This window comes from Panthera pardus, unplaced genomic scaffold, assembly GCF_024362965.1.
Source record: "Panthera pardus isolate Hobbes unplaced genomic scaffold, ASM2436296v1 HiC_scaffold_2, whole genome shotgun sequence".
Classification (NCBI taxonomy): domain Eukaryota; kingdom Metazoa; phylum Chordata; class Mammalia; order Carnivora; family Felidae; genus Panthera; species Panthera pardus.
Genome location: NW_026526765.1, coordinates 106,365,551 through 106,386,935, shown reverse-complemented (window position 1 = coordinate 106,386,935; position 21,385 = coordinate 106,365,551). Strand labels below are relative to the sequence as shown.

General features: G+C 35.6%; 1 protein-coding gene across 8 annotated transcripts in view; it reads right to left on the bottom strand.

Moving 5' to 3' along the window:
* ADAMTS6 (ADAM metallopeptidase with thrombospondin type 1 motif 6) overlaps nucleotides 1–21,385 on the bottom strand; it is a 305,077-nt gene that overhangs the window by 225,653 nt on the left and 58,039 nt on the right. The window lies entirely within an intron of this gene.

The window sequence follows — 21,385 nt, the reverse complement described above, 5'->3', positions numbered from 1 at the left end:
AGATATCACCTCAAACCTGTTAGAATGGCTAGTATCAAAAAGACAAGAGATAACTAATGCTGGCAAGGATGTAGAGAAAAGGGAACTCTTGTGTACTGTTGGTGGGTATGTAAATTGGTACATCTACTATGGAAAACATTATGGATGTTCCTCAAAACAACAAAAATGGAACTACCATATGCTCCAGTAATCCCACTTCTGGATATACACCTGAAGGAAGTGAAATCACTATATCAAAGAGATATCTGCACCTTATGTTTACTGAAGCACTACTTATAATAGCCAAAACATGGAAACAACCTAAGTGTCCAATGACTAAAGAATGGATAAATAAAATATTATATATATAATATTATTATATATTATATTATACACACACACAATGAAATATTATTTAAGAAAAAGGCAATCTTGCCATTTTCAACAGCATGGATGAAATTTGAAGACATCATGTAAGTGAAATGAGGCACACAGAAAAAGACAAATATTATATGATTTCAGTTACGTGTGAAGTCTAAAAAAAAACCAAACTCATAGAAACAGAGAGTAGACTGGTGGTTGCTAGAGGAGAAGGGGTGGGGGTGGAAAATCTGGAAAGTGAAATGAAAGTTGTCAAAGAGTACAAATTTCCAGTTATAAAATGAATACACTCTGGGATCTAATGTAGGGCATGATGACTATAGTTAATGACATTATATTGTCAACTTGAAAGTTGCTGAGAAAATAGATCTTGAAAGTTCTCTCCACCAAAAAAAAAAAAAAAAAAAAGTAACTAAGTTAGGTGATGGTTGTGATAACTAACTTACTGTGGTAATCATTTTATCATAATACATATATCAAATTGTCAAACTGTACACCCTACACTATACAATGTTACATATCAATTACATCTCAGTTAATCTGGGGGTAAAAAAGAAACAGAATGGAAAAGGAATGAGCCTCATTTAGTATGGGTGGGTAAATTACCTGGGAGAGATTTCAAAATCAGAAATGTACCAAAAACTAATGTTCTTTAATACTGAATAATTGTCACTATCTATAGGTACCAGTCATGGGCTGTAAAGGAATTTTGACACATCAGAATGCCCATCTCCTTTTTTTTTACTTTTTTTTTTTTAACGTTTATTTATTTTTGAGACAGAGAGAGACAGAGCATGAACAGGGGAGGGTCAGAGAGAGAGGGAGACACAGAATCTGAAACAGGCTCCAGGCTCTGAGCGGTCAGCACAGAGCCCGACGCGGGGCTTGAACTCACAGACCGCGAGATCATGACCTGAGCCGAAGTCGGACGCTTAACCGACTGAGCCACCCAGGCGCCCCCAGAATGCCCATCTCAATCACAGAAGCCATCTCTGTCAGCAGCCTGAACATATAGATTATTTTCTCAAATAATGGGCATTAAAGGCTCTAATCGTTCAACAAATATTTACCAAGCACTTAATGGTCTTTTTTCTTTTTCCAAGCACTTATGGTCTTGATGAATCAGCAACAAATTCTACCCATAAAGAGATGACATGCATATAACTGTAATATTGAGTAAATGTGATCAATTTGATACGAAGAGTATACAAAAATTACCATAAGAAATAAGAATAAACATGCTCACCATACATCAGAGTGCAAACTGTTTTCCAAATAAGAGTTTCTGGAGTTTAGTGCAAGTTAGTGGCAATGCATTTTTTTCATATGTGCTTTCCAAACCAATAGTTAGTAACACATATTTTGGTATGACTTACCAAGGAAAGCAGGTTTGTTTGTTTTTTTCCTTATGTGTGTTGCATAATCTTTCCAAAATGAGGCTGATTTTATATTTAAGAGGGCATAAAAAGAGTAGTCCTAATTTTAGTTAGCTTTATTTTTTCCTTCTTCATATGGAATAGGGAAATTGTTTAGTTACAAAAGAAAAAAGAGGTAAACCATTCCATATTGTGGCACTAGAGAAGCAAGGTTAACAGGGAGCAAGAATTATATAAGAAATGATGGGATTAATCATCATTCATGTGGCAGATTGTTTGTTTGTTTGTTTGTTTGTTTACAAAGATGGTCTTCGACATTCCTCTCATCAAGAGGATCTCTGTTTTTTCCTCTTGAAATGTAGGCTTGTGACCTGAGAGACAAGGTCATAAAAGGTATTACACCTTCTGCTTCTTTCTCTGAAGACACTGGCTTTTGGAACTTCCATGTGAGCAGGCTGGCTGCCCTAAGGCCAGCATGCTGTAAAAAAGCCCAAACTAAACCACATGTAGAAACCACATAAAGAGAGAAAGATGTCCAGTCGGCCCCCAGTTGCTTTAGCCCCTTTTATCAGCCCTGGTCACAGTCTAACTGCAACAACATTAGAGATGAAACCAGCACTACCCAGCTGAGACCTTCCCAAATTCCTGACCCAGAGAATCCTTGGGCAATAACAATGATTGCTATTGTTTTAAGCCACTAACTTTTGGGGTGATTTGTTATGCAGCAACAGATAACTGAAACATGTCAGCGTTTCACACAGCAAATACTGAATAATACCATGAACTGGGTTGAAAAAGAAAGTCAGGTAAGGAACTAAAGGTGTGTAAGTCATACTGAATGTTTATTGTAATCTCATTTGAGTTTCCACAGGGCTTTCCGTTTTCTTCACGGAAATTCAGTAACATTGACTAATGTTATTCATTCAATAACATTGACTAATATGAAATCCAAAGCAAAAAAATCATGAAGCACATGTGGTAAAGCTAACTTTGGTCTGCTGAAAACAGTCAGCAGCAGTATTAAGTAGACCTACAATTCCCAAAATTGGGCCTATCTACAAAGTTCCAGCGTCTCAGCTTCTGATTTACCTTTCTAATAAGATTATATCCAATAAGATTATATATACTAAGCATATCACTTAATAATTTATGAAGTGATTTTATGTACATGATTTCATTTGACCTTATAAATAATCCTATGACATAGCAGAGCCTCATACAGAGAATGTTGAAATTCATAAAAATTACACCAATTGAGCAGGATTGAAGAGCTGGGTGACAAAGGTATTTAATCCAGGCAAGCAGAAGACTGAGCTACTACCCTGACCTGGGAGCCAAGACTTAAGTTTGTGCATGAAATACACGATATATTAGACTGTAATGGTCACTGACCATGTGGTGTGCACTATTAAGTGTGCCACACTTCGTGGAACGAAGACATGGGTGTATATTAAATATTATGCTCTTAAAGTGCTACACTCTTTTGCTTTTAAAATACCCTCCTCTGAGAAACTTGCATTTTTTATTATTCTCTGGATAATCACTAAAGGCTATTCCAAGGACTAGTCTCAGGAGTCTTGTAATTTTTTAAATGTTAAACAAAGTAGGTGCTATTTCAAAGTCCAAACGTTTGATTTAATGAATGCCAAGCATCTCAAATCCACAGGAAATTTTTTTAAGAAAACATTGCAGCATATCCTCTGAAGAGGCAAGTTAACATATGGACCAAATGATATTCTCGTTGAGCTCCAAGTACTGCTTATCAGGATAGAAGAGGTTTGTTGTTATTGTTGTTGTGCAGTGTGCCTAAACATTGAGTATTTATAGGAAAACAAGCATTTTAAATTCTTAAATTCCCTGTTCTTTGCCACTAACCACCCCTCCCCAATCATTGGAATAGTTCCATCTCATTTTAACAACTTCCCATTAAACCTCATGAACCATATCCTGTACTTAATGGGCTGTTAATATTTTAAAGCTTCTGTAGTTCTAAATCCCTGTAAATCCCTGGTCCCTTTTGCAACATCGAAAAGATATACCAAAAATTCTTCCCAACTGATGGTACAAACAAACAAACAAACAAACACCCAACTTACATTTTAATAGGTAAACAATAATTTGTACTATTACAATAGATACAAACCTAACAGTATAGCAGGCACAGTTTTGATAACTATATAGCTGAAAACAACTAAGTGTGGTTGGAAACACAGAGGTATTGTACTGGCTTCGAGCCATATACTTGTCACATTAGCCCACCATACGCCACAATGCACTTGCTTAATCACAAGAATGGCACTTCAGTGCTTAAAAAATAAATAAATACAATTAAAGTCATCTGCCAAGTCAGTTTAAGCTGATTTATTTCCCATTAGAAAGTGAACAGAGACAAAAAACTAATAAGGTAAACTAATTATCTCAAGAAAACAAACTAGAACTTTAAAAACATTTTGGGGGCACCTGGGTGGCTCAGTCAGTTAAGCGCCCAACTCTTGATTTTCACTCAGGTCATGATCTCACAGTTCTTGAGATCAAGCCCCACATCTGGTTCTACACTGTTGGCATGGAGCCTACGTGGGATTCTCTCTCCCTCTCTCTCTCTGCCCCTCCCCTACTTGCATGCGTGCATGCACCTCTCAAAAATAAATAAATAAACATTAAAAAAATTTTTCTTCTTCTCCCCCCCGCTTTTGAAGTGACTAAACAGTTCAGATGATATCATCTCTAGTTTCTATTACCCTGTTTTTACGCATATACATAGCCAGTTTAATAATTCTTTTCAAGAAGTGGAATGGAAGAACAGTCTTTAAGTCAAACATTTCAGTTCAGATAGAACCTTCAGTTCAGCCTAAAATGTCTTGCTTGATCCTGATATAAGAAATAAAGCTATACTGTCTGATTAGAACAGACATGTCCTATCTATGGCCAACCTCTCTGCTTCTGCCCTTATTCGTCTCTTAAATAGAGATTTCACAGCAAAAAACCATGCAACTTATATATGTTGTTTTCATATATAATACCTTTATATTTATAAATTTTAAAACTATGAAATAAGTGATGTATCAGTCTATCTTAGATGCAAACTGGTGTGTGTTTGTAATGTTCTACATTCTTTTTTTTTTAATATTTTGTTAAAGTTTATTTATTTATTTTGATAGAGACAGAGACAGCACAAACGGGAAAGGGGCAGAGAGAGAGGAAGATAGAGAATCCTAAGCAGGCTCCACATTGTTAGAACAGAGCCCAAAGTGGGGCTGGAACTCATGAAACTGTGAGACCATGACCCGAGGCAAAACCAAGAGTCAGACGCTTAACCAGCTGAGCCACCCAGTCACCCCTCTACTGTCATTCTTAACATTTAACTACAATTTTCTTTTCTTTTTGTTTTGGTTTTATTGTTTAACCCCTGACAGCTTTCTTCTACTTATTTTTCTCCTCTGTTAGGTCCATTCAAGATTTATATTATTTTCTTCTTGAATATTATATATACTGTCACATATGAATTATAGCTACATATTAATACATGTATGTAGGTTACACTATCCATGTTGCCATAATTTTTCCAAGGGCTTAGTATTTTCTTACATATTTGATGAGCATACTAACTAGTAATTACATAATTCATCTCTGGAAATCATTGGGACAATTTCTTTCTCAGAAGCTCCTTGTAAGTGTTCAAAAGACTATTTTGGTTCTGTAAGCTCATACATAACCTTTTTATTTCATAATGTCTAAATACTTCCATTAGTTTCAACTCCCTTGAATTAACATCTGAATAAAACTTCTTTTTTCCCCTAGTTCCTTGCCAATAAAATGAAAAACTTGCCAATTAGAGAAACTAAGAGCCTTTCTAATACTAAACACCTATAAAGAGATGTCTTTTTTTTTCTTTAAATGTTTATTTATTTATTTTGAGCCGGGGGGAGGAGCAGAGAGAGAGAGAGAGAGAGAGAGAATCCCAAGCAGACTGCGTGCTCACAACTGAGCTAGATTCAGGGCTTGATCTCATAAACCATGAGATCATGACCTGAGCTGAAATCAAGTTGAACGCTTTTGAATGGTGTCTGATTATTTTAACTCTGCTCTAATGTACAGATATGGTACTTTTAAGAAATCACAAGAGCATGCATTTCTATTATTTTGCTTTTCATAACAAGGGGAGATTTTAAGCAAATTGCTGTTAAATATTCCTCCCACAGGGAGAAAATAAAGTTCCCATGAGAATAGATGAAAAAGATTAAAAGTAACTTATGAAAACATGGGGCGCCTGGGTGGCTCAGTCAGTTAAGCATCCGACTTCAGCTCAGGTCATGATCTCGCGGTCCATGAGTTCAAGCCCTGTGTCAGGCTCTGTGCTGACCACTCAGAGCCTGGAGCCTGTTTCAGATTCTGTGTCTCCCTCTCTCTCTCTGACCCTCCCCCATTCATGCTCTGTCTCTCTCTGTCTCAAAAATAAATAAACGTTAAAAAAAATTAAAAAAATTAACTTATGAAAAAAAGATTTATTCTATTCTTTCTGTTTGAGCATATTAGAAGGAATTATCTAATGAACTGGTGAAGGCTAGGGCTTATGGTGAAGATGAACTAAAAAATTGATGTGTTTGAATCATCTTCAAAACTAATTTGAAATTTTTTAATGAGTAGAGATCATTTTTAGGAAGATGCCATAAGGAACAAAAAGACTTCTCATAAATTATGGGATTCTATTAGGTGAGTTGTTCTTCCAGGTTATCCATTGTCTTACACTTCAATATTTCTAGCAATCCATATTACTGAAAAGATTGTAGGAACTTGACCATGATGAAGCTAGGACTTTGTAAAAGACATTCATCTGCCTCAGGCTTTCCTTCGTTGGAAATACTACTTTCATTATTGAAGATACTTCTTGGGACGCCTGGGTGGCTCAGTTGGTTAAGCGTCTGACTTTGGCTCAGGTCATGATCTCACGGTTCATGAGTTTGAGGCTCACATCAGGCTGTCTGCTGTCACTGCAGAGCCTGCTTCTGATCCTCTGTCTCCCTCTCTCTCTACCTCTCCCTCCCTTGCACTCTCTCTCTCAAAAATAAATAAACATTTAAAAAATTAACTAAATCAACCCTTATTCTATTCCTTTCTAAGACAACCCCAATTCGTCATCTTTCCTCCTCTTTCAGAACAGATATTTTTCATACAAGAATCCATTGCCTAGATCCTTCTATCTTATGTTTTTCCATAGCCATTACAATATTAACAAAATGATAAAATGATTTGCACAGAGAAGATATCACCTTTCCAGGTCAGTTTACTTCATTCTTTACTCCACCTCTTTCTTCCTTTTCCATCCCTTCCTCCCTCCCTCCCTTTTTTTGTCTCTACTATCACTTGTCATAACTCTCAGTGACTTCAGTAGCAATTTAAATCACCCTAATCCCATGCCCTCTCATTTATATGGCATCCTTATTTTTCATAGTCTTGCCTTCCCTCTGCCTTAGCCATAGTCATAACCAAGACCTTTTTATTACTAATTTCAAGCATTCCATTCTCTGACCATCTTCTGTCTTCCCAGCTTCTTACCACTTTTCACTGCTCCTCATCATCTTCGTGTAATTGCTTTCCTCTTAACCAGGCTTAAATATCATGGTCAAGCATTATCAACCCCTCCATGCATATTCCCTTTATGTCCCTTTCCCTTTTCTTCTTCCAGTGTATTCACTTGCAAACCCCAACTTTAGGAAAATCGAAATCTCCGCTTATCCTACACCTGTACCCAACCAGATGAATGTGACTAACGAAAAAAGCCTTACCATATTGACTGACTTCACTTTAAGAAGTAACCTCAAAATGTGGAAAGATAACAAATATGTGGAGACTAAACACCATCCTACTAAAGAATGAATAGTCTAACCAAGAAGTTAAAGAGGAAATTAAAAAGTACATGGAAGCCAATGAAAATGATAACACCACAGCCCAAAACCTCTGGGACCGCAGCACAGGCGGGAAGGAAGTATATAGCAATCCAGGCCTTCCTAAAGAAGGAAGAAAGGTCACAGATACACAACCTACATTACACCTTAAACAGCTGGAAAAAGAATAGCAAAAAGACCCCCAAACCAGTAGAATACAGGAAATAATAAAGATTAGAGCAGAAATCAATGCTATTGAAAGCAAAAAAACCCAAACAAACACTAGAACAGACCAATGAAACCAGAAGCTGGTTCTTTGAAAGAGTTAACAGGGGCACCTGGGTGGCTCAGTCGGTTAAGCGGCCGACTTCGGCTTAGGTCACGATCTCGCACTCTGTGAGTTCGAGCCCCGCGTCAGGCTCTGTGCTGACAGCTCAGAGCCTGGAGCCTGTTTCAGATTCTGTGTCTCCCTCTCTCTCTGACTCTCCCCCGTTCATGCTCTGTCGCTCCCTGTCTCAAAAATAAATAAACGTTAAAAAAAATTTAAAAAAAAAAAAAAAAAAAAGAGTTAACAAAAATGATAAACATGTAGCCAGTTTGATCAAAAAGAAAAAGGAAAGGAACCAAATAAATAAAATCAAGAATGAAAGAGGGAGATCACAACCAACACAGCAGAAATAAAAACAATAATAAGATAACAATCCGAGCAATTATACGCCAATAAAATAGGCAATCTGGAAGAAATTGAAAAAGTCCTAGAAACATATACGCTACCAAAACTGAAACAGGAAGAAATAGAAAATTTGAACAGACCCATAACCAGTAAAGAAATCAAATTAGTAATCAAAAATCTCCCAAAAAACAAGAGTCCAGGGCCAGATGGCTTTCCAGGGGAATTCTACCAAACATTTAAGGAAGAGTTAACACCTATTCTCTTGAAGCTGTTCCAAAACATAGAAATGGAAGGAAAACTTCCAAACTCTTTCTATGAAGCCAGCATTACCTTGATTCTAAAATCAGACAAATCCCCACTAAAAAGGAGAACTATAGACCAATTTCCCTGAAGAACATGGACGCAAAAATCTTCAACAAGATACTAGCCAACCCGGATCCAACAATACATTAAAAAAATTATTCACCACAACCAAGTGGGATTTATACCTGGGATGCAGGGCTGGTTCAATATCTGCAAAACAATCAATGTGATACATCACACCAAAAAAAGAAAGGACAAGAACCACGTGATGCTCTCAATAGATGCAGAGAAAGCATTTGACAAAATACAGCATCCTTTCTTGACAAAAACTCTCAAGAAAGTATGGACAGAAGGATCATACCTTGAGATCATAAAAGTCATATATGAACAGCCCACCACTAATATCATCCTCAATGGGGAAAACTTAGAGCTTTCCCCCTAAGGTCAGGAACAAGGCAGGGATGTCTATTCTCACCACTGTTATTCAACATAGTATTGGAAGTCTTAGCCTCTGCAATCAAACAACACAAAGAAATAAAAGGCATCCAAATCGGCCTGGAGGAGGTCAAACTTTCACTCTTCGCAACATGATATATAGACAACATGATACTCTATATGGAAAACCCAAAAGATTCCACCAAAAAACTGCTAGAACTGATCCATGAATTCAGCAAAATGGCAGGATATAAAATAAATGCAACAGAAATCGGTTGCATTCCTATACACCAATAATGAAGCAATAGAAAGAGAAACCAAGGAATTGATCCCATTTACAATTGCACCAAAAACCATAAAATACCTAGGAATAAATCTAACCAAAGAGGTGAAAAATCTATATAATGAAAACTATAGAAAGCTTATGAAAGAAATTGAAGAAGACACAAAAAATGGAAAAAGATCCCATCCTCCTGGATAGGAAGAACAAATATTGTTAAAATGCCAATACTACCCAAAGCAATCTACATATTCAATGCAATACCTATCAAAATAACACCAGCATTCATCACAGAGCTAGAACAAACAATCCTAAAGTTTGTATGGAGCCAGAAAAGACCCTGAATAGCCAAAGCAGTCTTGAAAAAGAAAACCAAAGCTGGAGGCATCATACACCCAGACTTTAAACTGTATTACAAAGCTGTACTCATCAAGACAGTATTGTATTGGCACAAAAACAGACACTCAGATCAATGGAAGAGAATAGAGAACACAGAAATGGACCCACAAACGTATGGCCAACTAATCTTTGACAAAGCAGGAAAGAATATCCAATGGAATACAGACAGTCTCTTCAGCAAGTGGTGCTGGGAAAACTGGACAGCGACATGCAGAAGAATGAACCTGGACCACTTTCTTACACCATACACAAAAATAAACTCAAAAATGGATGAAAGACCTAAATGTAAGACAGGAAGCCATCAGAATTCTCGAGGAGAAAGCAGGCAAAAACCTCTTTGACCTCAGCCACAGCAACTTCTTACTCAACACATCTCCAGAGGCAAGGGAAACCAAAACAAAAATGAACTGTTGGAACCTCATCAAAATATAAAGCTTCTGCACAGTGAAGGAAACAATCAGTAAAACTAAAAGGCAACCGACGGAATGGGGGAAGATATTTGCAAATGATGTATCAGATAAAAGGTTAGTATCCAAAATCTATAAAGAAACTTATCAAACTCAACACCCTAAAAACAAAAAATCCAGGGAAGAAACGGGCAAAAGTCATGAAAAGACACTTCTCCAAAGAAGACATCCAGATGGCCAACTGACACATGAAAAAATGCTCAACATCACTCATCATCTGGGAAATACAAATCAAAACCACAATGAGATACCACCTCACACCTGTCAGATGGCTAACATTAACCACTCAGGCAACAACAGATGTTGGTAAGGATGCGGAGAAAGAGGATCTCTTTTGCACTGCTGGTGGGAATGAAAACTGGTGCAATCATTCTGAAAAACAGTATGGAGGTTCCTAAAAAAAATAAAAATAGAACTACCCTATGACCCAGCAATTGCACTACTAGGTATTTACCCAAGGGATACAGGTATGCTGTTTCAAAGAGACACATGCACCCCAATGTTTATAGCAGTGCTATCAACAATAGCCAAAGTATGGAAAGAGCCCAAATGTCCATTGATGAATGAATGGATAAAGAAGATGTGGTATATATATATACAATGGAGTATTACTTGGCAATCAAAACGAATAAAATCTTGCCATTTGCAACTATGTGGATGGAACTAGAGGGTATCATGCTAAGTGAAATTAGTCAGAGAAAGACAAATATCATATGACTTCACTCAAATGAGGAGTTTAAGAGACAAAACAGATGAACCTAAGGGAAGGGAAACAAAAATAATATAAAAACAGGAAGGGGGACAAAACATAAGAGACTCTTAAATATAGAGAACAAACAGAGGGCTGCTGGAGGGGTCGTGGGAAAGGGGATGGGCTAAATGGGTAAGGGGCATTAAGGAATCTACTCCTGAAATTATTGTTGTACCGTGTGCCAACTAACTTGGATGTAAATTATAAAAAACAAATACATTATATAAAGAAACAAAAAAAGAAGTAACCTCAAGTAAGCCCCTTGTAATTCCCAATAATGCAACTATATTTCACTAGTCACTGTCTTACTTTCCTCAGTGACTAGTTCACAATTCTCTCTCCCCAAAACTTCAATATCTCCTTCTTATTTACTTCCAATTGACTGTTTGCTATTTCACTGAGGAAATAAAAGCAACAAGAAGAAAACTTCCAGATGCTCCCACACCAAATATGGCAAACTGTATTCTGATGCATATACTCTGCCTTCCCTCTTATTACAATAAGTAAATTATCCAGGCTCCTATCCAAGGACACTGCTTTGTATTAAGTATTGGATCCCATCCTTGAAGCTTTCTCAAGGGCATTATAACTGCAGATTTCCACTCTCTCTCTTACCCTATCAATTTTTATCTTTGATTATTCTCACTATCATACAATACATGTAATATTTCTTCATTCTTGAAAGCAAAAAGTTAAAAACAAAACCTCCATGAACTCCATGTTCCCTCCAGCTACTGCCTGACTTATCTCATCTGATTATAGCAAAATTCATTGAAAGAAACTTATGTATATCAACAATCTCCACTTCTTTTCTTTCTTTCCCTTCCTCCATCCATCCCTTCCTTCCTTCCTTCCTTCCTTCCTTCCTTCCTTCCTTCCTTCCTTCCATCCATCCATCCATGAACTCATTACAGTCAGGCTTTCATCACACTCTTCCTTGAAACACACTTTTCAAGATCACCATTAGCCTCATTTTATTCAATCAGGAACATTTGATACAGGGGACCATGCTCTCCTCCTTGAAACACTTCCTTCATTTCTCTTTCCAAACACCATACTCTCCTGGTTCTCCTGTTTTTAGTGGCTGCTTTTTCTAAGTCTCCTTTCTTGATTCTTCCTGTTTACTGACCTCTAAACATTAAAGTAATCCACACTCAATCTTTGGACCTCTTCTTTTCTCTACATGCACTTACTTCCTGGGTGGATCTAATCCAGATCAATGGCTTTAAATACCATCTGTAAACTGATGTTTCTTAAATTGTTAACTACAGTGCCATCCTCCCTAATGAAAACCAGACTCATGTATCCAGTTGCCTACTTTACAAGACTAAGAACTCTTGACCTTCCCAAACCTATTTCCCCAGCATGCTTACCCATCTCTTGTAAAAAGCAACTCCATTCAACCAGTTAGTCAGCCAGTTAGTAGTAAGTTTTCATTTACTACTCTTTCTCTTATACCCCCATTCAATACATTGACAAAAATCTATTGACTCTGCCTTCTAAGTACGTACTTAGAATGTGACTCCATTGTCACCACACTGCTCCAAGATGCTATCATGTCTGACTGGAAATGCTGAATAACTTTTAACTGGTAACTCCGCTTTCACTCTTGGTTTTCTACCACCTTGTATATATGTAGAAGCCAAAATAAACTTGTAATGCATTTTCTTTCTCAGAATTAAAGATTGTCTTTACTATGCTCTCTAAGTTTATACATGATCTGATCCTCGAACCTCTCTGATCTGTCCCAATCATTTACTCAGCCCCTGCTGTACTGGCCTCTTGGTTTTTCCTTTCATTCCCTTTAGATTGCTCCTGCTTCAAGGCCTTTATTTGTTCTGTTTCATTTGACCAGAATGCCCTTTTCCCAATATCTCCTTGGCTTACTCCATCACTTCAATTTAGTCCCTAAAACTAAATGTCACCTGATGAGAAGCCTCCTGACCACCCTATATAAAATAGAAAATTGACATACATATATAGAAACACATACTACGACTCTGTAGACTCTAATATCTTCATGCATTTATCACTAGCTAACTTATTCTGTATTCAAGTATCTTGCTTTTCATCTGTGTCCCCTACTAAAATGTAATATCTTCAAAAGACAGCAGGAATTTTATTTGTTCACAGAGGTACTTTAGCACTTAGAATGCACAGTACAGGGGTCCCAGGGTGGCTCAGTGGGTTAGGCATCTGACTCTTAACTTAAGCTAAGGTCATGATCTCATGGTTCATGAGTTCAAGCCCCACATCAAGCTCTGTGCTAACAGCACAGAGCCTGCTTGGGATTCTGCCTCCCTCTCTCTCTGGCCCTCCCCTCCTTACTCTCTATCTCTCTTTCAAAATAAATAAAAATAAACTTTAAAAAAACTCACAGTACATAAGTGCTCAATAAAAATAAATTCATGTTTATTACACGTCCTCCCAATTTAAAATCACTGTTTAAGAATCTTTATCCAAGTCAATTATCCACATGTGATATACCAAATCCTGAAAAAACTGTAATAAACTTTTACATTATAGTATTGATATTATTCATTCATTCGCAAATTAAGATAATATGTTTGACTTAGTTTTTTATCATAAGCAGCGTAAGTTACTTTAATGCTTTGGCCTCTGTGGTAATCACATACTCTAAACAAAGAAAAACATAGTATTTGTAATTACAGAAAGTTACTTACAATTCCATTTGACTGAATTTATCATACGCTTTCCTACAAACACACTTATGCTTGGAAGAAAAGAAGACAAAAGATGCTGGAATCAAGGAAAGAGTGAGAAAGACCATTGACAAGAGAAGTTGGGAGTCCTAGTGACAAATTTGTCCGTGTCACAAGTGCTCAAGTCCCAGACATTGTAGGTAACATTGTAGGTAACTATGTAACATGCCTGTGTATTATAAAAAATAACATGTATTCTTCTATAAATTCATACAAATTCAATCACGTTATACTTAGTTTATATTGAGCTAGGCATAATTCCTTAAATTGGATAAATTATGGTTACAAGTTATAGTGAATAGTAGTTGTTAACTTTCTTTTTCTCATGTTATATACTGAATGCTTGTGTCCTCCTTCCTTCCCCCCAAATTTATACATTGAAGCATTAACCCCTAATGTGATGGTATTTGGGGAGGTAATCAGGCTTAGGTAATGTCATGAGAATGGGTTTCCATGATAGGATTAGTATCCTTAAAAGAAAGAGACCAGAATGCACTCTTGTTCTACTCTGTGAGGGTACAGCAAACAACCATCTATAGACCAGGACAAAAACCCTCTTTAAGGAACAGATTGTCCAGCACCTAAATCTCAAACTTCCTTGCCTCCTGTGACAAATAAATTCCTATTGTATAAGCCAACCAGTCTATATGGTATTCTGTTACTGTAGCCTAAATAGACTAAGACAATCTATACAGAAAAAAATACTTAAAAGCCAGAATTTTCATAAATAACCCAATCTGATAGCATTCTACTCTCTTTCATCAACATTTACTTCTTGTTTCAGCAGCCTCTCACCTTTTCTTGCCAATCCTTTCCCTTTGCCTATCTGGTTATCTCAAATTGGAGTATGAGTAACTAAATGAGCTTGGCAGGTTGCCATAAGGTAGGCAAAACCATAAGACAAATGTGGTACATCTTTTTGCTAGTTCAATTTTACTTAAAAATAGGGGTATATTGAGGAAGCGTAAAGAGAAAAATAAAATAAATGGTAGCTGAAATAATTTATATTAAAATAAATATGGATATATTATTGAGTAACATTTACAAAGAAGTCTCAAGAGAAATGATTTGTGGAAGATTATCATAAGCTAAACTTCCCCTGCAGATTATCCTGTAAATCACTTTACTATGCCCTTAAGCATGGGGAAGTAAGGAATTTGAGATGCCCTACTATGTATACCAGTTAAAAATCTCCTATCAAGTCAATTAATCCCACTAGAGTGCTAAATATTAATAATAGCTATCTTTTATTGAGTGTTAACTTGCACTGTTCTAAGATATTTGCAAGAATTATTTAATCTTGACACTCTATGAGGTAGGTCATAATTATAATCCCCATCTTATAGGTGAGGAAAATAAAGCACAAAGAAGTAATTTACCCAAAGACATATGATTAAAATAATGATAAAAGGAAGATCTCTAACATAATAAATAATTTAAAATGTGATATATTCTGGAACAATGTATATTTTAAAAAGTGAAAACAGGAATATCAATAAAAACCTTAAGACACAAGAAATTACATTGTAAGAGTAGAATGACAAACACTAATGTACAGATTTACCTATTAATAAAGTTAGTCCTTGAAGAATGAATTAGGATTATAAAACTAGTCAATGGAAGAGTGGATTAGGATTGTAAAATCACATATGTATAAGTACCTTTTGTGCAAGCACACACACATGCACATACTACATGACCATATACACATGATTTTTATCATAAAACAATGGCCTAAAAATATTTCTAAAACAATAATCTTATTACTCGTACCTTGACAGGATGTGATAAGCTATTTACATGTTACACATACATAGAGACACAACATCAATAATACATCCCTACAGAAACAAATTAGGAGAAGAGAGTATTTTGTGTACATCTTCTTTAGCAATAAGATTATAGGTGATGCATGTTGGAGGAACAATGTATAATAGTTCAGTTATTGGAATATTATACATCAAAAACAAACAGAAAAGGTTATTTATGCAACATATATATTTGATGCCAAATAACAAAATAAATGAAACTAAATTGATTAAAAAGCAACAAGTGAAGTCAATGAAGACAATACTAATTCAAAATAACGCTGGTAAAGTGTTTTTCTGAAAATATAACTCTTTGCAGCTGAGAATATTTAATATTAATTTACAAGTCCCAAATCAAGTGTATCTCAGTACTCTCTATTATGCTGCTTAATTTTATGAGCATCTAGTTCTAGCAAACCTTTATAACTTGCTCAGTAGTTCGCTAAAAAACAGCCCTAACCACACATCAAACATCAAAGTTCATGGAACTGTGTTTACTTTTCTGTAACAATAAAGAAAGAACTTGACTTTTTGCTCAATTTGCAGCCTCTCAAAATGACCTTATAAGACCTAGCAACAGGCCTCCCTATCTTAAAGAAACACTGCCTACAACTATAGGCAATCTCAGTGTGACATCCTCTCACATGACAATCTTTTCTCTAAAGGAACTCTGTGGTAAGCCTGTATTTTTCTAAGTCTCTTTCCACTTTCAAGAAAGTGAATAAATGAAAACTTGGCATGATACCTGTGCAAGATTGCAAATCTTAACATAAACTGTCAGTCACAGTTTTTCCCAGGCAATTTTCTTTAGTAGGGCAATGTATTACTCAGGTTTTCCAGAAACATTTCCAATTACAAGCACTGCAGGGTTTTTTAAAGAAAACTTTTTCACTATTATTTACAAACATCCATTTATAAAAGAAAGATTACTATTTAAAATAAAACTTAAAATATAAGCAATATTATTAATCATTGCTAATTGGCCAGTTATAGTTTATAAAGCAGTATTCCACTCTATACTCAAAGAATGTTTTCATCTAATGTCTTTCATTTCTAATCCCACAAAAAGTTACATTTATAACTTGATGTCATAGGGGAAAAGTCATTTTACAATAAAAGCCCATTTTTTTAAACATTTGGATAAAAAAATTATTAAAGAATCAATAAAATACACATTCTACATAGTAGTCGTTGAAGATGGCTATTCTATTGGTATTTTAGGTTAATCTTATTCCTTCTCTAAACAATTATAATTTCATTTTGCCTCCACTATACCAGGAGTCTATTATCAGAATTTAATCAACATATAAATACTAAATCTATACTATGGAAAACAAATTGAAGTATGAATTTGCCCCTAGGGAGGGAATGCTTACACATTTACATATATACCTGTAATACTAGATGGAACGTGACAAAGGTGCTGTGAGAAGAATATAGATAAAGCCATGTGAGAGATAAGATTATTGTTGGTTTCTTGGGGTAAAAGAAATTTTAAAATGATTTCTGGGCATTTCAGGTAAACAATAAAGGACAGGTACAATTTGGAGATGATTCAGAATAGGGAAAGACTAGCCCACATGCAGGAACACTTTCATTTAAAGGCAAAAACTGTAAACATTCATTCTGTAGACAAGAAGGATAAGAAGCACCCTTTGTTGGGGTGTCTGGCTAGCTCAGTCAGTGGAGTGACTTGGGGTTGTGTATTTGGGCTCCATGTTGGGTGCAGAGATTACTTAAAAATAAATATTTAAGAAAAAAAGAGGAGTGTCTGGGTGGCTCAGTCAGTTAAGCATCTGACTTCAGCCCAGGACATGATCTCATGGTTCATGAGTTCGATCCCCACATTGGGTTCCATGCCGACAGCACTGAGCCTGTTTGGGATTCTCTCTCCCCCTCTCTCTGCCCCTCCCCCACTTTCTCTCTCTCTCTCTCTCTCTCTCTCTCTCTCTCTCTCTCGCTCTCTCTCAAAAATAAATAAACATTAAAAAAAAAGTTCAAAAAAGAGGTATCCTTTGCCCCTGCCTCACATCATATACAAAAATCAACCCAAAATAGATCAAAGACCTAAATATAAGAACTAAAGCTATAAAAATTTTAGAAGGAAACATGGGATCAAATTTCTATGACCTTGCATTAAAAAAATGGTTTCCTAGACATAAAACCAAAAGCACAAGCAACTGAAAACAAAAATTGGAATTCTTTAAATATTCAAACTTTTGGGCTTCAAAAAATATTATTAAGAATGCAAAAAGACAATCCAAAGAATAGGAAAAAAATATCTGCAATTCATATATTTAATAAGAGTCTAGTATACATAATATATAAAGAACTACTACAAAACAATAACAAATGTTAGCATCTGACTCTAGTTTACCTTCTATCTTTATCCTCCATTAGACCTAATATTTCATATTGCCTTAAAAGTAAACTTCTTTAAAAAAAAAAAAAAAGAACAACAACAAAAACATCTAAAACACTGATATACCATAACATTCTCCTTTTAGAAGTGTACAATTCAGTAGTTTTAGTATATTCACAAAGTCGTGCAACAATCACCACTATCTAATTACAGAATACTTTTATCATCTTAAAAAGAAACTTGTAAACATTAGTAGTCACTCCGTATTTGTCCACAGCCTCAGGCGACCACTAATCTACGTTCTGTTTCTGTGGTTTTGCCTATTCTAGACATTTCATACAAATAGAACCATAAAGCATATAGCTTTTTGTGTTTGGCTTTTTTCACACAGCATATTGTTTCCATGTTCATCCATACTGTAGCATGAATCAGTACTTCATTCTTTTTTTGATTGAATAGCATTACACTGAATGGTTATATCACGCTGTAGTTTCCCTTCATCACAAATGACTTTTGGGTTGTTTCTTCTTTGGGGCTATTATCAATGATACTCTTATTAATATTAATGTACAAGTTTTTATATGGACATATGTTTTCAATTCTCTGGAGTATACACCTAGTAATGGAATGAATCATATGGTAATTCTGGATCTAACTCTTGAAGAATTGCCAAATTGTATTCCAAAATGACTGTATCATTTTACATTCATATCAGCAATGTATGAGAGTTCCAATTTCTCCACATTTTTACCACCACTCATCATTTTCTGTCCTGGTGGGTGTGGAGTAGTATCTCAATGTAGTTTGATTTCCTTCTCCCTAAAGATTAATTATGTTGACCATCTTTTCATATGTTTATTGGACATTTGTATATCTTCTTTGGAGAAATGACTATTCAATCTTTTACCTAATTCTGAACTGAATTTGAGTCAAAAGTTTGAATATTGTTTAAACACAACAATAATCTTTCACTTTGCACTCCACAAATACTTGTCTAAATTACTAGGCAGTAATTCTGACATATTGGAAAGTAAAAATATTTAGTTCACTTGTCATCACTGAATTTCAAAGATAATTTTGTAAGTCAATCCTTTGGTCAGATGTAAATAAACATCAATATTACACACTTGTGAGCACTAATAATAATTGTGAATGGAATGATGACTCTGAAATCTTTCTCATTCTAAGTTGTCAATATGAATATCATAAGATATAAATTTTTACATTTCACTTGTAAATACTGGCTTGGATAGCAGTGCCTAAATTTATTACATACTTTTTAAAGACTTCTACATCCCTAGAGTGTGAGTCTCACAGGAGAGCTATGAATCACTTGTTATTCATGTTATCTTTCCAAAAATGATCAGTGGCAACTTACAATTATGTGAGCACATATTTAAAAAGTAGAAAATAAAAGCTATGAAAAAGATAATATAATAATTGCAGGTTGCTTATTGGGTTAGTCAATTCACAGAACAATGAAAGCATTTAACAATGATATCTGAGAAATCAGAGCAAACTGCAAGAAATACACAGTAAGTTGCAATTTTCCTACAGCACCAACATAGGAAATGTAATGAATCTATATATAGATCATACTATTATCAAATGAATGGAAAAATTTACCTTAAAGAAGTACCATACAAATGAAATGAATGGCATCTGTGTAAGATGCATAAAAAATACTACTTTATTTATTTTCTTTTAAGTTCACTCTTTTTCTTTAAAAAAAGTTTATTTAGGGGCACCTGGGTGGCTCGGTAGGTTAAGCATCCGACTTCGGCTCAGGTAATGATCTCACAGTCCGTGAGTTCGAGCCCCGCAACAGGCTCTGTGCTGACAGCTCAGAGCCTGGAGCCTGCTTTGGATTCTGTGTCTCCCTCTCTCTCTGCGCCTCCCCTGTTCATGCTCTGTCTCTCTCTGTCTCAAAAATAAATAAACATTAAAAAAAAATTTTAAATAAAATAAAAATTTAAAAAGTTTATTTATTTTTGAGAAAGAAAGTGGGTGATCAGGGGAGGGGCAGAGGGGGGGGGGGAGAGAGAGAGAGAGAGAGAATATCCTAAGCAGGCTCCACACTCAGTGCAGAGCTTGACACAGGGCTGGCTCTCACAAACCGTGAGATCATGACCTGAGTGAAAATCAAGAGTGGGACACTCAATCAACTGAGCCACCCAGGTGCCCCCAAATTACTACTTTAAAAAAAAAATTAATGCTTATTTATTTTTGAGAGAGAGAGAGGCAGAGAGAGTGAGGAAGGGAGAGAGAAAGAGGGAGACACAGAATCCAAAGCAGGCTACAGGCTCTGAGCTAACACAGAGCCTGATGCGGGACTCGAACTCACAAACCGTGAGATCATGACCTGAGCCAAAGTCAGATGCTTAACCGACTGAGCCACCCAGGTGCCCCCCAAAATTACTGCTTTTTAAAAAGCATCTTGATTGTTCCTCTTTCTTCCCCAAAGTAATATCCTCCTGGCACACACAAAACAATAAAATATTACAGAAATATATAAGGTAAGGGACAGTTCCTATAATTCCACCCTAATCCCATTTCTGAATTAGTTTGAAATATTGTAAATTTCTTCAAGAAACTGTGTGTGTGTGTGTGTGTGTGTGTGTGTGTGTGTGTGTGCGCACATGCGTGTATACACAAAAATCAAAAGGTTCTAAGCATTTCTACTGGAAAATAACTAAACTTCAAAAAATATTCTGTATTAACAGAATACATAAATATGATCTCTATATGCATATTCCCAACTCAAATTAAGTCATCAACTAATTAGATCAAGGTAAACCCAAATCAAACTGCTTTCTGCAAAGGGCAAAACATTCCAAACCTAACTTTCATCGTCTCTTACTCATATTGAGGGCGAAAGTTTTATAAATTATATCCCATTGTAGCTTTCTATTTTCAGAAGTTGACAATGTAACATTTTTATTTCTAGGGCAAGACTTTAACAGTGCTAGTTCAAAGTCTTGAAAGTTAAAGTTAAAAGGGAAGGCCCCTTTCCTAAAATTAAGGTTACACTGGCTAGCAGATAATCGACAGCAATCAAAACCAAAAACCTATATAAAATCTATTGTTTAAGTTAAAAGATTTTCTTCTTGGGTTTTGTTATTGTTGTTCTAGCAAAACTAATCTCAAATTCATATGAGGATGAAAATCATCAAAGAAAATATGATACTAATGTATTTGAAATTACATCTTTTTGGATTCCTGCCCGATTTTAATTACAAAATTACAAAATATGAAACTATGAATACCATTTTACCTAGTATTGATTTTAAACTTTAATAGCTGCCACTTAAAAAATAAAGCTAAAGGCCCATTATTCAGAGCCCTTCCACATTTTACATCTTTTTAAAATGCAATACCAATAATGAACAAATCCACCAAATTCAATGAACATGTATTGATTCTGCATCTTAATTTGTTCTTTCCTAAATACCAAGACAGGGACACAAGAGCAGCATTTGTAAGAAATAAGTAGTTCACCATGAATTACCTCATCACAGGGTTTAGCTAAAACAATATAAAACTAAAGAGGCAAATTTGTTTTCCAG